Source organism: Erythrolamprus reginae, chromosome 4 (genome assembly GCF_031021105.1).
Source record: "Erythrolamprus reginae isolate rEryReg1 chromosome 4, rEryReg1.hap1, whole genome shotgun sequence".
Classification (NCBI taxonomy): Eukaryota; Metazoa; Chordata; class Lepidosauria; order Squamata; family Dipsadidae; genus Erythrolamprus; species Erythrolamprus reginae.
The window spans coordinates 36,781,340-36,792,789 of record NC_091953.1 but is presented as its reverse complement, the minus strand read 5'-3'; positions in this window follow the sequence as shown (position 1 = coordinate 36,792,789).

The window sequence follows — 11,450 nt, the reverse complement described above, 5'->3', positions numbered from 1 at the left end:
AGAAAGAAAGAAAGAAAGAAAGGGGGAAGGGACAGGAACAGAGGAAGGAAGCAAGGAAACTTATGAAAGGGGAGAGTAAGAGAGGAATGAGTGAAGGGAGGGAGGGAGGGAAGAAGGTGGGAAGGAGAAAGAAAAGAAGAAATAGAGGAAGGGAAGGTAAAAGAGAGAAAGAAAAAGAGCAAGAAAGAAAGAAAGAAAGAAAGAAAGAAAGGGGGAAGGGACAGGAACAGAGGAAGGAAGCAAGGAAACTTATGAAAGGGGAGAGTAAGAGAGGAATGAGTGAAGGGAGGGAGAGAGGGAAGAAGGTGGGAAGGAGAAAGAAAAGAAGAAATAGAGGAAGGGAAGGTAAAAGAGAGAAAGAAAAAGAGCAAGAAAGAAAGCTGCAAGCACCCCCCGAGCCCCCCAGGCTGGCTGCAACCTTTTAAAACACGCGCGCCGCTTCGCAGCTGTCTCCTGAAGCCGAACGCGGAAGTTAGCGTTTGGCTTCAGGAGACAGCTCCTTGGTGCTTGTATCTCGAATTTGGGCTTGTAAGTAGAACAAAAATATCTCTCCCCTCCCAGCTCTTATCTCGAGTTGCTCTTAAGTAGAGCAGCTCTTATGTCGGGGTTCCACTGTACGTGGTCCGTCGAAGGTTGCTTTTAGATTCTGCCACGAAACCGTTGAAATTTGATGAAGCTGAAACAAACAAAAAATTCACCCTCCTGCTCCTAAGAACTGAATTCTGCATAATAGATGCTCATCCTTCTCTCACAACCACTTTGGTGTGACATAATTGTCAAGGTAATTTAAATTATAAAATTCTCTCCCTATTATTTAGGACATTGGGAAATTTTAATTTTTATATTTTTGAACCACCCAGCTTCTTCAAAGAAGGGGTATGCCATCTTGTTAACATGCCAGTCTTAATACATTGCCTTCTTTCTCATAAAAATATCAGCAGAAATTCTTGTCAGCAATAGCAGGCATCTTTTGCCTTGTCTTTTCTGCAATATCCTGCAAATTGTGCTGTATCATACGGCAATGTACAGAAGCGGTTTACAGAGAGCTCCAGGTCGAAGTTCAGCGGACAATCTTTTCTAAGATGGTACCATATTGATAAACTCAAATGTCACACAGATTTTACAGATTTTACCGGACTCTATAGTGTCTACTCCCAACCCCCAACATTTCTCCCTTAGACTCTCCACGATTGACCTCTCCAGGTTCCTAAGAGGCCAGTAAGGGGCGTACATAAGTGCACTGATGTGCCTATCGTCCCCTGTCCTATTACCTTTCCTTTTCTTATATATCCTATATACTGTATTCTCTCCCTCTCATCCACTCCTCTTCTCTTTTACTTACTATCCCTATATATACTACTTAATGTCTATTTCATTCCATACGTATTGTATATTGCAGTGATTTTCAACCTTTTTTGAGCCGCGGCACATTTTTTACATTTACGAAACCCTGGGGCACATTGAGCGGGGGGGTGGGGGGGGGGACTAAAAAAGTTTGGACAAAAAAATTATCTCTCTCTCTCTTCCTCACCTTCACTATATTTCTTTCTCCCTCCCTCTTTCTCTCCCTTCCTTCCTCTTTCTCTCTCTCTCTCTCTATCCCTCTTTCTTTCTCTTCCTTCCTTCCTCTCTTTTTTGCTCTCTTTCTCTCTCCCTCCCTACCTCCCTTTCTCTCTCTCTCCTTCCCTCCCTCTCTCTCTCTCTTGCTTTCTTTCTCTCTCTTGCTCTCTTTCTTTCTCTTGTTTTCTCTCTCTCTTGCTTTATTTCGCTCTTGCTTTCTCTCTCTCTTGCTTTCTCTCTCTCTTTCTTTCTCTCTCGCTTTCTTTCTCTCTGAGCTTCGCGGCACACCTGACCATGTCTCGCGGCACACTGGTTGAAAAACACTGGTATATTGGACAAAGAATAAATAAATAATAAATAAATAAATAGATAAAGTTCTACCACTTGACCTAAAGGACAGGTGACCATACAAGTGGCCAAGAAGTTTTTTCCTGACAAAGTAGGGGTGCAACCTTGCTGCACCTTAATTCAAGACCAGTCTTGATAGGCAAGTAGAACAGATTTAAATAGAAGAGCTACATATGTCCACAGAATAAACAAGAAAAGAAAATTACACATTTTGGGGTCCTTGTGAACAAAAATCTTAAAAGAACTGAATTGTAAAGTATTTTATATAATAAAAATTCTCATGGTAATTAAGCTTCCTGTAATATCTAATCTAAGATCTTTACTCCTTTTAGAATGAACAAAGATAGTAATGTTTTGTTATAATTACATGCCATTATTTTAACCTTGTCTGACTTGTTTTATTACCAGAAGGTTTTGGACTCAAGATTTAGTAACTGACAAGTAGGGAAATATTTCAGGTTTTTAGCTAGGGGATGAGTCTTTTGATCTCCTTGCCACTTAAAGAATATAAATACTATTTTAATAATGCGCATCTACACAAATGTTAATACATAGGAGAAGCAAGCTTTTCACATGCTTATCATTTTCCTCTGAAATCTTTGACCAGTGATTTTCATTTTTATTGTAGAGTACATATCTTGATGTATCCTGTTCTAAAGAAGAAATAAAGTTCATACTGCGTGGAAGATCAAAGTTCACAAAGTTGTGTCCTGCAGAGATGGTATTAATTATGCAGTTGAATTTAATAGTATTCCAGGGAGCAAAACAAATGGCTGAATAATCTTGTATATCATGCTGAATTACCAATAAACTCTCACTAATTTCAAGTGAGGCGCTGATGTGAATATTGATGTATTATGAATTGAATCCATATACCATATTTAGGCTTGGTTTGTATGACATTTATGATTCACACAACAGGTGGAGGTGTCATAATTAGGTTATTTAATTATTAGATTTTTATTCCTGTCTATTAGTTTTATGAGTAACTTAAGGCAACAACAACAGCATACATGATTATACTTCTATTTTCCCCATAACAGCAACAACCCTGTGAGATGAGTTGTGCTAAGAAATAATGGCTGACCCACCCTTCTGGCTTTCATGCTTAACTCAGGACTCAAACTCACATTTGCCTAGTTTCTAGGCTAACATCTTAACTGAGACATGTCAAACTCAAGGCCCGTGAGCTAGATCCTGTGATCCAGTTAAATGTGGCTCACCGGGCTGTCCTGGAAACAGCCAGGGTCCGGCCCCTGCCACCTCAGTCCCTCCATGTCATACCTCATCTTGTCCAGTCTCACAGAAGTGATTGCAGGGAGTGGGGTGAGATGCCGAGCAACTAGCAATGGCTGCAGAAACAATTGCATGGGGTTGGGATGCCAGGCAAGCAGCAGTGTCAAATGAGCAATAACTACAGGTTGGAAGGTTTAGATCCACCCCCTGCATCATTCATGCGTACCACCAGAAATAGCTCTCATACCGTCAGAATCATTGAGTGGGGGGAATCTAAATGAAACCTCTGAATTGTTTCTAGGTAGAAAATTAGGTCAAAGTCTGTGTTGCCTGCCCTGCCTTTGCTTTGCTTTCCCTCAGTAGCATGGATGTCAGATGGATCCCCAAAGATGGCAGTAATGGCTTTCCCCATTTTAATGGTAGGAGAGCTCTCCTAACGCAGTTTTATCTCCAGAAGAGAAGGGCAGAGCTGAATCTAAACCTTCCAACTTGTAGTTATTGCTCAATAGCTCTGCTGCTTGCCCAGCACCATCTCCCTGACCCCCTGCAATTGTTTCTGAATGGTATCTGTGCCAGTTGCCTACTGCCCTCACATCCTCTTGTGATCACTTCTGTGAGGCTGACTGAGGTAAGGCACAGTATCGCGAGGCCAGGAACAGGCCAACAAGCTTCAGCTGCTGCCAGCCACCACCAGCCCGTGTGCTCGCCTCTTCCTATGCACGTGCCCAGGGAACCAAATGGCCCAAGGCCACACCCTTGCCATTTATAGGGTGGTCCCGCAAGCCAGATCTAACTGCAACATGGGCCGGATATGGCACAGAGGCCTTGAGTTTGACATGTCTACTTTATAACATATTAAACCAGAACCTTGCAAACTATATACAGTAATGGCTTAATTCAATTTTTGAATAATATATAGTAGCTAAGGTATAGCCACTAACTCATTTGTTTATATGTGCATTTGTTATTAATCACCACTGTTTAGTAGTACCAGGAGAAAATGATAGATGGTATTGAGGCATAAGTAGTTTTTTAGTTTTAATGATTAGATTTGTATTCTACATTGTTTTTTCTATTACTGTTATGAGCCGCCCCGAGTCTACGGAGAGGGGCGGCATACAAATTTAATAAATAAATAAAATAAATAAATAGTTGTGCAAAGTAGTGAACATGCATGGAAAATAGATAACTTTTTTTTTGCCAAAGCTGTTCCAAGGATCAGAGGAGATAAGAAAGTATTCTGCAAATCAAAATCAAGATAGCAGACAAACAAATCTTTCCTAAGTGAGCGTCCCTTTATTCTGATCCAGTATTTAACTTCCAGGGAAGAAAAAAAACCACAAGCAGAGGTTTTCTGAAAGATAATTGTTCAAAATGTAACTTTACTTTTTCGTTAGAATTGCTGTGCACGTAAAACATTTGCATTGCCACTGTGAAATCAATTTCACTACTGAATTAGAAGAGCTCATAATGTTCAAGAATCAAGATCGATATTATTAATATATAAGCAGAGTAATCCTTGTTTACCAAACTTGTGCAAACACAGAAACTTTTATATTGAGATTAGTTGTGAATAATTATTTAGCTACACACAGATATACTAATTTGAATTAAAGTTTACTTTGAGAAATTTTTCCAAATTGAAGCCTCCGGAGGGCGAAACTGCCTTCCCCAAGGCTGAAAATGAGCTGGCTAGCACGCACATGTATGCTGGAACTGACAAAGGGCAATGCCTCATGTGCCCTCCGATAAGGCTCCGCATACCACCTGTGGCATCCGTGCCATAGATTCGCCATCACCATCCTATATAATGGTAAATTTAGAGCATAGTGTTGTGTAGAAAGGTAAAGGTATGGATGATTTATTTATTTTTTTCCAAAAGAAGAAATTCCCCAATACTTTTCCAAATGCAGGACTTCCCATTATAGTCAGTGGAGGTGGCATATTTGAGATGTGAAAAGAAATGAATATTTATTTGTTTGTTTGTTTGTTTGTTTGTTTGTTTGATTGATTGATTTTTATGCCGCCCTTCTCTTTAGACTCAGGGCGGCTTACAACATGTTAGCAATAGCACTTTTTAACAGAGCCAGCATATTGCCCCCACAATCTGGGTCCTCATTTTACCTACCTCGGAAGGATGGAAAGCTGAGTCAACCTTGAACCGATGATGATATTTGAACCGCTGACCTTCAGATCTACAATCAGCTTCAGTGGCCTACAGTACAGCACTCTACTGCTACGCCACCCCGGCTCATTGTGGTTACCAGGCGGGGATTGCTGCTACTGTTACTTTAGATATCTGGGGTACACGCACACGTGTCTCAGCGAGACTTTGCTTCTGCACATGCGCAGGAAGCAAAATTTCGTGAGGGGATGCACGTATGTGTGAGATTTCAGAGGGTTTTTTGCTTCCATGCACACATCACCTCATTTCTCCTCTTTCAAAGGCCCGAGGTCTCCCCCCTGGCTTCCTCGCCGAGGATCACCTCTTTCTTTGAACTTACCTTCCTCTGGCGGTGACTAGCTAGGAACTTAACTCTCTTTTTCAGTGCAACTGTGAGAAGCCTCCCAGCTGTCACTCTTTGCCAGTTGCTTCCCGGCAGTGGCAGCTGGTTGGAGGCCACCAAAAATTAGTGGAGGTCTCAAACATACCAATAAAGGAGCTGTAAGCAATGGGGGGGAGCACGTATGTCCAGTGAAAAAACCCGGTAGTAACAGCCCAGCAGCAGCTTTTTTGATGCGTCCGAGACCTCCGGTAGTTTTTGGCAGACTCCAGCCAGCCACCGTTACCAGGAAGTGGCTGGCAAAAAGATGGCGGCTGGGAGGTTTTTCGAAGTCACACCAAAAAAAAGTTCACCTTCCCCTCTGCTACCAGCCACCACGGGAGGAAGGTAAGCCCAAAGAAAGAGGTAGCGGGGGGAGATGAAGCAGGCTTAGGACTGGGGTCTTTGAAGAAGATGAAGTGGCCAGAAGGGGTGAGCATCAAGTCAGTGGGTGGGAGTGGTGCCACCCAGAGGTGATACCGTTCAGCAAACCACTCCAAATTGCTGCTACTGGTTCAGGCAAATCAGTTCAAATCGGTCGAATACCACCTCTGGTTCAGCATTTTGACATTTTTACACCCACATTCCATCCCTGCCAACGGATTCTGTTTGTTGACATTCCTACTGATATGATGGCTTTCCATGGCTTCTACTGCAGCAGAAGAAACCAGGGAGAATGCAAATCACCATATATTATAATAATATATTTTTATAAAATATACATTATATTTTATAATATAATAAAAAGTACAGTTGTGTGTCCATCTCACTATTAATAAATTTAAAGAGCGCTGTTACCCATCCATCTCTGAAAATTTGATGAACTCAATGCATTTCTTTGAAATAATTTGCCAAACGGATTTTATTTCATCAAATTAATAAGAAGTGGGGGAGAAGAATGCACAAATGAATGGGAGAACACAGGTATTTAGTGTTACCTGCCTTCTAAAATAATTATTTTATTGGTTTGCATGAAAACACTGCTTGGAGAAATATAATGACTGTTGAGAAAGGAAAACTACATGTTTAAAATGATATTAATGATTTTAAAATGGTGATTATTATTATTTATTATTTATTTATTAAATTTATAAAAGTCAAGCATGTCTATAAGATGGATCCTGTAGTGTAAATAGGCTGGACGTTTGAATTCTTTTGATTGGATGGATGGATGGATGGATGGATGGATGGATGAATAGAAAGATAGCATTTTTATTAAATAAGTTTTCAGTAGAATTAAATAATATAATTTTGAATTGATAAATTATAAAAAGATAGAGAAAAGTGAAAAGAAAGAGAAAACGGTAATTAATCAAAGGGTAGGGAAGGGAGGGGAGAGGACAGGAGCGACTAGAGGGAAGGAAAGGAGAGCTTCTAATCTTAGAACAACTATACGTGCATTTACTATATATTTAACTTTATCTCTCTAAGGTTACATCATAATTTCCTTTTTTCACTTGCTACCTTTTCTAATCATCAAAATCCATAAATCACCAGTAGCTGAAATTCAGCAAATCGGGAAACGACTGAATTGGGTAAGACTGGTGAATTTGATCATAGGCAAGTATTTCTTCTCAGATTTCTTCTTTTTCTAGAGAGGATTGCCAGAGACTATTTGTTAAAAATGTTGATGGGCTGGACACTAATGCAAGAGCAACCTGAGGTTATATTTCCATTGTCTTGCTAAATGGAGCAAGGTTTATGGCCACTTGGGCAAAGGCCTTATTAGTAGTGACATTGTATTAATGGATTATCACTCTAAATACGTCAATCCCATTTTCTTTGGGACAGCGCCCCCAATTGTACTGGAAGACAATTATGTCCTCTCCGATCATTCTCTTCCATAAGCTGGACATACCTAACACCTTCAACCGTTCATCATATGATTTAGCCTTCATTCAGATCCTTTTATAATCTTCTCTACACACTTTCCAGGGTCTAAACATCTTTTTTTGTATCATGGTGACTAGAATTGGATGCAATATTTTAAGTATGTTCTCATTAGTGCGGTGTAAAGTGATAGTACCACTTCTCATTGTTCCGACACTATCTCTGTGTTGATGCTGGCAAGGACTGCATTTGCTTTTTTTAGAACTAGTTTCTTCTGTTTCGTACATTCAGCCACAACCTATAAAGGCTACTTTAGATCATGCTTTTATAAAATTTTATTTCTAGTAAAAATATTTGTTCTTCCTGGGAAAAATCTGGGTTTTTTTAGGAAATAGCAAATTATTTGCTTTGTCTATTTAAATATTAAATTATTATTTATTAAGTATTAAATAAATAATTAGTAATTAATATTCTAAACAAGGTCCCATATTATATTATATGCATTGAATCGAGGCTTCCAATGGCTATAGAATGGGTGTCAAACTAGATTTCATTGAGGGCTGCATCACTGTTGTGTTTGACCTCGAGGGCCAGGTTAGACGTGGCCAGGGTGGGCACGGCCAGCTTTACGTCACTCATATCAAGGGCACCTGTGGCGACTCAAGTGTTCGGCCAGTGAAAATGAACTCCTGAACATTTTCAGCTGTGACAGCATCTTGCAACCCTCTTCCAGTGAAAATGGAGCTCGGGAGGGTCCCCGTGACCCCCACAAGCTGTGTTTTCGGTTGCAATGGCCTACTGCAACTCTTTGCCAGTGAAAATGGAGCTTGGGAAGCCCATGTGTGTCACTTGCAAACTCCATTTTCGGCTGTGACAGCCTCCTGCAACTCTGCAAGTGAAAACAGCTTGGGAGGGCCTCAGGGTCAGTCCTTTGCTGTTTCCAGGGCAGCACCACAGGCTGGATCTAAACATCCCGCAAGCAGGGTCTGGCCCTCTGGTCTTGTGTTTGACACCCTTGGGCTACAGCATAACTCTGAGTCATTAAGAGCAGCTGTCTATCAGGCATCTGCTAACTATTCTCCTTTAAAATATAATGCCTTTATGCTACATCATTTTAAAAAAGAATTATAAACTTTGTGTCTGTGTAGGAATTACATAAGCTGCATTTGCTATGAATTTCCTGCATGCAACATGTCTTGGTTTAAATCTTCTAGGCCTTCTGTGCTAATTTCAGAAAAGGGAGCCAGCCCGCTAGTGTAAGTCATATAAGCAACATGTCTTGATATTTCGTTCTTTGATGAGGTTCTTCAACATAAGAGGCTCTTCCCTCTTTTTAAAGAATAGAAATTGGATACATTTATTATCTGTCTGAAGTCAAACTTGTTCAAGAGGCTTCTATGGTGATAATTTATACTTCTGTCATATTGTTGCACTGTGAGATATTGCAATGAGTCTAAAAAAAGAGTGTACTTTAGGAGCCAAATGAGTGGGTACTGTGGGCATAGTGTCTACTGACTTTCCTATTAACAGTTGCAAAAGAATTTAAAAGAAATTAAAATAACTTCTGGCCTTGGTTTATTCCAGGCAAATAGTGCAAGATATGGCCCAATGCCATCCTTAAGAGGTTTGGTTTTATTTAGTATCTCTTTCACTGTTTGAATTATCCTCTGTTTATCCTTCACACTATATTATCTTTATGCCCCATTTATATCTACATTTTTGCATTTTTGACTTGCAAAATCAAATGCCGCACAAATCCCAGCGACCGGTGAGGTCCCACAGAATTGGTCTCCTTAGGGTCCCGTCGACCAAACAATGTCGGCTGGCGGGACCTAGGGGAAGAGCCTTCTCTGTGGGGGCCCCGGCCCTATGGAATCAGCTCCCCCCAGAGATTCGTACTGCCCCCACCCTCCTTGCCTTCTGAAAAAGTTTAAAAACTCATCTTTGCCGCCAGGCCTGGGGTTCCTTAGACCAGTGATTTTCAACCTTTTTTGAGCCGCGGCACATTTTTTACATTTACGAAACCCTGGGGCACATTGAGCGGGAGGGCGGCTAAAAAAAGTTTGGACAAAAAAATTCTCTCTCTCTCTCTTCCTCCCTTTCACTCTATTTCTTTCTCCCTCCCTCTTTCTCTCCCTTCCTTCCTCTGCCTTCCTCTCTCTCTCTCCATCCCTCTTTATTTCTCTTCCTTCCTTCCTTCCTCTCTTTTTTGCTCTCTTTCTCTCTCCCTCCCTACCTCCCTCTATGTCTTTCTCTCTCTCCTTCCCTCCCTCTTTTTCTCTCTCTCTTGCTTTCTTTCTCTCTTTCTCTCTCTCTCTCTTTCTCTTGTTTTCTCTCTCTCTTGCTTTCTCTCTCTCTCTGAGCTTCACGGCACAAATGACCATGTCTCGTGGCACACTGGTTGAAAAACACTGCCTTAGACCTTCCCCCCTGACCGATGAATGCTTAGTTTGACTGCTGAATGAATGATATTGATAGTTTTTAATTAGAAATTTAAGATTGTTTTTTAAGGTATAATTGGATTGTTATTATTGTTTCCTGTTTTTTTCTGTACATGCTGTGAGCCGCCCCGAGTCCTTGGAGAGGGGCGGCATACAAATCCAATTAAAATTTAAAAAAATCAAAATCAAATTTGGTCACAAACAAGTTCAATTGAAATCCCTGTCATGCCAATAAAGTTTTTAATAAAGCAATAATTACAGCAGAGGGCTTACTTTTCCAAGGTGACTTTGCCCTTGGTAGTTCTTTGGTAGGGTATTATTTTCTGCTTGTTTGGTGTTAAGTTCTGCTTATCTGATGAGTGTAAGCTGCTAAAAATAATGTGTCTCGTCTTTTGATTTCCTTGTGAGCTTTTTAAATTGTCTCTTTGGTGTGAAAATGTTATTTATTTTATGTGCCTATGGATAGCTGATTTATCTGAATGTTAAATTTCCAGAAATTTCCTAGTGGCTTTATTTAGTTAGTTAGTTTGGTCTAAGATGCTCCCAGTTTCTTGGCTGTCTATATGTTGTGGCATTAGGAACTTTTCAAATCAATTTAATTCTCCAAAACATCTTAAGTAACCAAAAGATCCAGTAGCCCAAGATCAAAAGATGGGAGTCATCTACAACATATAGTGTAAGGACAATGGCAGCCACTATGTAGAACATAAAGGCAGAAGACTAGCAGGCAACATCCACAAACACAAATAGAATTCTTCCAAAGAAACCTCACAATATGCAGAGATGATTTTAAAATGCCAAACTGGAGAAAGGATAAAATGCATCTACTATATTGGGGAGGGAGGGGGAATTGCCTACAACTGATAGCTTTTTAGCAGTGCTAACAAAGGGCAGAGATAAAATCACTCTGTCAAGGATCTAGGAGTACTCATCTCAAATGATCTAAGGCCCAGAACTCACTGTAACAGCATTGCCCAAAAGGCATTAAGATTGTTAACCTAATTTTGCAAAGCTTCTTCTCCGATAACATGCAAACTAGGGCATACAAAACCTTTGCAGGGCCAATTCCCAAATACAGTTCATCTACCTGGATCCACAGTATATGTCCACATTAATACAATTGAGCAAGTCCAGGGGTATTTCACGAAAAGAGTATTGCACTCCTCTTCTCACAATAGAATATCTTATGCCACCAAGCTTGAAATCTTGGGCTTGGATAACCCAGAACTATGCCGCCTATGGTCTGACCTATGCATAATATGCAAAATTGTCTGCTACAATGTCCTACCTATCAAGAACTTCTTCAGCTTCAACTGCAATAATACATGGACAAATAATCGATTCAAACTCAAGGTAAACTGCTCCAAACTCAATTGCAAAGAATACGACTTCAGCAACAGAGTGGTCAATACCTGGAATGCACTACCTGACTCTGTTGTTACATCCTCAAACCCCCATAGCTCTAAACTTAAACTTTCTACTGTGGACCTCA